Source organism: Bison bison, unplaced genomic scaffold (genome assembly GCF_000754665.1).
Source record: "Bison bison bison isolate TAMUID 2011002044 unplaced genomic scaffold, Bison_UMD1.0 scf7180017864329, whole genome shotgun sequence".
Classification (NCBI taxonomy): Eukaryota; Metazoa; Chordata; class Mammalia; order Artiodactyla; family Bovidae; genus Bison; species Bison bison.
The window spans coordinates 2,823,267-2,829,621 of NW_011494901.1; the positions used below are offsets into that span (position 1 = coordinate 2,823,267).

A 6,355-nucleotide genomic window follows, 5' to 3' on the forward strand; every position below is an offset into this window, starting at 1 on the left:
CATGTCAGAAGGAAGGACAGAACTCATGTCAGAAGCAGCAGCAGGCTAGCACCCCCCAGTATATTAGCATCCAGGGGTGGTGTGGGGTGGCCAGTCAGTCTACAGCCCAAATACCAGTGATGGATGAGCCTTCCGGATCTCCAAGGATTCAGGACACTCCCTCTTCTCAAATACAAAAAGGCAGTACAAAGGGGGCCTCCAGGGAGCAGGCACACACCCCCCAGCTTGTAGGGGTGGCTGGGAAATAGAAACCAAGAGGTAGAGGGCTCCAGGGCTCAGTCCAGGGTGGAGAAGGATGTGGGCTTTTGTGCGCCTGCCCAACAAAAACAAAACCCTTCCAGAGTTCCTCATCCTGTGACAGGAGAAAAAGTGAAGACAGAAAGGCCCCCCGAGTCTCCTTCACATCTGTTAGCCTCTGATGGATATCAGCATGATATTCCATAGGATATAAAGAGGTAGACCAATCAGGATCAAAAACAAAATCAGCGTGGACCTCCTCTTTCCAGTAACTACATGGTTATTCTTGCTAAAATTTTTAAATAAACAGACTATGTCTTCCCAGTGGTTTGCAATGCACCATACACACAAAACATCATCTTAAATCATAAATAAGAATAAATACAAACTGTGGAGTTCAGGGAAAAAAAAAAACACTAGTTTCCTATTTTGAATTATCCTTAATCTGCCTGTGAGCAGGCGCATTAGCAGGCATGTAAGCACATGCTCACATGCGCACACACACATATATACACAATCAATAGAAAATAACATGCCAAGAAAAATCTACCATACAATAGTTTCCAGAAAAAAAAGTTCAGGAAGAGGATCAGAAAGGCAAAAAACAATAACAACTGTCTGACATGACAGACAGAGGAAACTGAGATGAAATTCCATTTCCTAAAAAAGGAAGACCAGTTTGCTTTAGTCATGCTCCTGGTTTCTAAAGAGACTGCTAACTACCCATAGACAAAATCTAAACTGATATGTTGGTGACTTTTTTTTTTAATGTTGGAAAATAAACTGTACCAACAGGTCAAAGTTTTTCACAGATCAAAAGCATATCTAATCTATATCTGTTCAAAACAACGATCATAGTACATTTTATTTGGCTAGGTGAACCAGGACTATGCCTTATGAAAGTTTAACTGCAATCCTTTTCAATGCAATACAGCCCCAAACAGTAGAGCTTTACAATTCAATTATGCCTCCCTTTCAAGACCATACTATGCTTTACATTGGTCAAAGATAAGCAACAGGTGAGAAATAAGATGCAGCCATTACAGAGATGTCCAGAAGTCCTAGCATTAAGAATAATATTCAACAAGAAAAAGAGTCTCTCGTTTGCTAATCACAAAGAAATCAGAAAGATGTGGTGAAGAATATTAGGGAGGGAGGAAATGATACAGAAACCATCAGAGACCCAGTGAGACAGAAGGGGGTGGCAGGAGAGGAAGACAGGGAGAGAAAATAGGAAGGGACGAGAACATTCCACCCAAAAAAGTCAGATAAAGTTGAAAAGAGATTTCGATAAAGCTACAAAGGAGACCAGCAGGAGGAAAGAGACTCTGAAAATGTGCTGAGGAACAAGTAAGCGTCACCAATCAGCCACAGGTGACAGTCCATGCCTGAGAGTGAGGACATCCTAACCACTGTGGCCATTCAAAGCTACTTTTCCCAAAAGGCCATTTTATTAATGGCAAACATAAATTCCAATGTATAGATTTCCAGTGTGTCTCCATCACTTCCCCATCTGGACTCAGTTGCATACTTTCTTTCAGGCAATTGAAAACTAGAAACTTTTGTAAGTGAATGCTGGCATCAATATCAGAATCATTCTGCTTTTACACAGAAAAAAGACAAATGTTATCACCTGTTAATTCACTCTATCCCAAATAAAATTTTAAAAACTCAGCTATTTCACCAAAACTTCTGGAAACACCAGGAGGCTTAAGAGGCAAAATTATTTTCCCAATTTAATCTATAGATTTAATACACTCCAACTAAAACCAAAACTAAATTTGTCAAATGAAAATCAACAAACTTACTCTCAAGTTCATGTGGAAGAATAAATACACAGGACTGGAAACAAAAGTTTTGAGAAAGAGAATATGGTTTGAGCTGGGATGAGGGGATCAGAACTTGCCCCTGCCATGGAAATTACGTAACAATGAAGGAAGGTGGCATTTCAAATCAGTGGGAAAGAATGCACTACTCAGTAAACCATTCTGGAACAGTAACTATCTATTAGGGGCAAAAACATTCTTCACATCAAATAGTTAAATTCCCAATTAATTCAACATAATCCATAAGTGCATAAAATTAGAAAACTGTCTTAAATTTTTCATTTTTGAACAAAATAACAAAGATATATAAATTTCATCTATACTAACACCACCCTAATTTATCAAACTTTAAAAATTTTTCCTATTTCCTTCCAGTCTTTGTTCAACACACAGTTAATTATTACATAGTTATACTCATGGCATAAATACACATATGGTTGTACTTTTCTCCTATCCAAAGCATTTTTCCATGTTGTTACAATTTTGGCACCATTTTCAACTGCATTCCATCGAGTTGTCTGCTGTTCCCTAATTTCCTTAATCATTCCTCTATTGTACATTAAGGGTATTTCCAGCTTGTTAACATTATAAAAAAAAAACGTTAAGTACTTTCATGCCTATTGTTTTTATTCTTTAAATTACTTTTTAGAGTAGAATCCCAGAAATGAGGCCAAGAATGGACACAATTGTCACAATGTGTGTGATTGCTTTCCAAAAATGTATCAGCTTTTGAATCAATACATGTATATGTGTGGCTGAGTCCCTTCCCTGTTCACCTGAAACTATCACATTGTTAATCAGCTATATCCCAATACAAAACAAAAGCTAAAAAATACAACTCTCGTCATCACCTGTACTGGTCAAGAGTATTATTTTTATTCCAACTTTCCCAAAAGTTTTATTATTCCCTAAGTTAACAGATAATAAACAGCTTCTCACTTATTTCATATTTTTTCCACTGCTGCTGAAATTTATTGGCCACTTTTATCAAAGCCAATATTGATAGTTGCCTGATTAAATCCTGATTTAAAGAATTTTAGTCTTCTCTCCTCTATTTATCTAAGGTCACCTCTGCCTTGAAAGAAAGTGAAATTGCTCAGTCATATCCAACTCTTTGAGACCCCATGGACTGTATGTAGCCTGCCAAGCTCCTCTGTCCATGGAATTCTCCAGGAAAGAATACTGGAGTGGGTAGCCATTCCCTTCTCCAGGGGATCTTCCCAACCTAGTGAACAAACCCAGGTCTCCCACATTGAAGGCAGATTCTTTACCCTCTGAGCCACCAGGAAAGCTAATGAAAACGGGAGTGGGTACCCTATCCCTTCTCCGGGAGACCTTCCTGACCCAGGGATCAAACTGGGGTCTCCGGCATTGCAGGCAGATTCTTTACCAGCTGAGCTACCAGGGAAGCCCCTACCTTTGCCTTAATCAGGTCAAAATTTTCACTTTTGCAAATGAACCAGTTGAAAGCAACATCACAACCATCCCCTTTCTCCTATTACCTTCTCATGCCCAAATCAAAAGCACTAGAGTACTCCCGTAAAACCACTAAAGGTCAGGTCATATGGAAAACAGGAGTAATAAAAGTAAGGCAGAAAACCTTAACTAAGTATAATCACACTAAATATCTCTCAGTATAAGCACAGACCCAAAAAATTAACTAATTAAACCAACACTTTTTTTTTTTAACCATCAAGCATCCCCCTGGAGAAATTCTACTTGTAAAACTCATCAGTAATGTCCACGATCAAATCTTCTGCTGAAATGCTGTGACATCTATGTATTTCTTCTCAGAGGAACCAAAGAGGTAGAAAATGTATTTGCCATCTTAAAGTATTTCTTCCAACTCTCTTAACTCATCTTCCAATGGCATTTAAGAAGAAAATGGACAGTGACATTGATGTGCATATTCTAAATATTTTTCATTAATCTATAATGGCCTCTAAGTCAAGTTCTCTAATACCCTCAACAACTTGGTGGCTATATTACCTTAATCTGAGTATTAGGTATTCTTGTATGAATGTTCTCCCTCCCTCTCTCCCTTTCCTTTCTCACGCTCTATAGACAAGACACCTGTACATACTTTGTTAATAAGTGTCACCTGCTGGACAACAACCTTAACTATCCACTTTCTAAACCACCTGGCCCAACAGGGAATAGGCAAATAGTATAGTTTCAAATGATGACAACAAGAACGAAGTGTGCAAGCACACACCTTTTTACAGTGAGGTTTCTTTAATCCGGGTCTGCAGGAAGAGTCCATCTGGGTTTCCGGTGGTCTGGGAAACTAAAAATTATTAGCAAAACTGTTTATGCACATGTGTGTGCAATTTTCTAGGGGTTCCCAGGTGGTGCTAGTGGTAAAGAAGCCGCCTGCCAGTGCATGAGTCTTAAGAGCATGAGTTTGATCCCTGGGGCAGGAAGATCCCCTGGAGGAGGGCATGGCACCCATTTCAGTATTCTTGCCTGGAGAATCCCCATAGACAGAAGAGTCTGGTGGGCTGTAGTCCATAAGGTTGTAAAGAGTCAGACACCACTGAAGCAACTTAGCACTTAGTCCAGTTTTCTAAGGAATGGTTTATAGTTTTCATCACATTCTCAAAGGCATTCAAAGATTCCAAAAAATGTTAAGAACTCTAGCTTTTATAGTAACGAACAAAAATGGGAATTTAACAAATGCTTTTTTTGATAACTGTCACCTTTTAATATGACAGTAAGACTGTTTGGTTTTCTAAGGTGTTCTAGTATTCTGCATAGACTTTATATGGGATAATTTCTAATAGAAGCACAATGAGGGTGTTAACTGACATGTCAAATATCACAATGAATGTTTCCTAATACATGCCATTAAAACCATAATCGTAATGTAAATAACACATTCTATCAAATTTGATTGTTTTTAATATTTGAAACTTGTCCTTTTTACAGTAACAACAACAAAAATAGTCATTTCCCCCCAGAGACTTCTCTGCAGAGGAAAGTGTGTTAAATGTTGTAAGAGCCTTAAAAAAATACACTTTAAAGAGATACATTGTCCCATGCCATAGGTAAGAGAATAAAAGTACAGGTATTAGTTAGAATCAACACTAATAGGATTTCAGAGCCAGATTAACAGTATTGGATTTCTTCTTTTCTGCCTCACCCCAAGTTATATTATCTTTACATTCCTTAAGAAAAATTCCAAAGAAAGTGCTATGGGCAAAAAGTCTCATTCCTAATTACTGTATTCAGCTGAAGTACTTCTTTCAACAAAGTTTGAAAAAGGAAAATTGATTTCCTATATACTGTGTGTACATATTATATATAAATGCATATTTATACACGTACATTTATTCTTTTTTATGTGAACAGTATTCCTCAATTTATTAAGTGATTTCTTGTGTATTTTCTCATCTCATTCCCACAAGAATGTCTGGGAAGGGTTACCATGATCTTTATTTTATAGATGAGAACACTGATACCATCAGGCCCAGCATATGGCAAAGCCACAATCAAATCTGGATCTTCCTGTTTCAGGCCCAGCACACCTTCCTTCCCAACATGTCCCTGTACAAACAGCAAGTGCTCAAGTATTAACTGACTTATCTACACCTTTACACTTAACATTTATTTTATACTGAATATAATGATTCTCATCCTGAAACCCACGGGTAGACATGGTGTGGAGAGAGAATGGGAGGTAGGAGAAACATTCCTTAATTCCCATGAAGAACACGCTTCATACAGTTTTAAGCATTCACCTGGGGACAGTAGACGTCGGTCTTTTAACCAGAGAGTCCTCGGAAGGTACAAGGAGCTTATGATTCCAAAAGGTTAAGAACCACTGATTTAAAGCATGCTTGAAGTGACTTCCCTGGTGCTCCAGTGGTTGAGACCTCTGTCTTTTCAATGCAGGAGGTATGCGTTTGATTCCTGGTTGGGAAATTAAATCCCTCATGATTTGTGATATGGCCAAAAAATTAAGCATGCAGGGAACCCAAAGCTGGTGCTCTGTGACAACCTAGAGGGGCGGGATGGGGAGGGAGGTGGGAGGGAGGTTTAAGAGGGAGGGGACATGTGTATGCCTGTGACGGATTCATGTTGATGTATGATAGAAACCATCACCATATTGTAAAGTAATTATCCTCCAATTAAAAATGAAACTAAATTTTAAAAATAAGTAAAACATGCTTAAAGCATCTTTTTCTAATTTACTTTTTAATTGAAGCATAATTGCTTTAAAGAATTGTGTTGGTCTCTGCCAAACATCAACATGAATCGGCCATAGGTACACATGTGTGCCCTCCCTCTTG

The 6,355-nt window shown here is 38.3% G+C and overlaps 1 protein-coding gene across 5 annotated transcripts in view; it reads right to left on the minus strand.

The window, feature by feature from the left end:
• ARHGEF28 (Rho guanine nucleotide exchange factor (GEF) 28) overlaps positions 1-6,355 on the minus strand; it is a 325,034-nt gene that overhangs the window by 208,591 nt on the left and 110,088 nt on the right. The gene's annotated exons all lie outside the window — the stretch shown is intronic.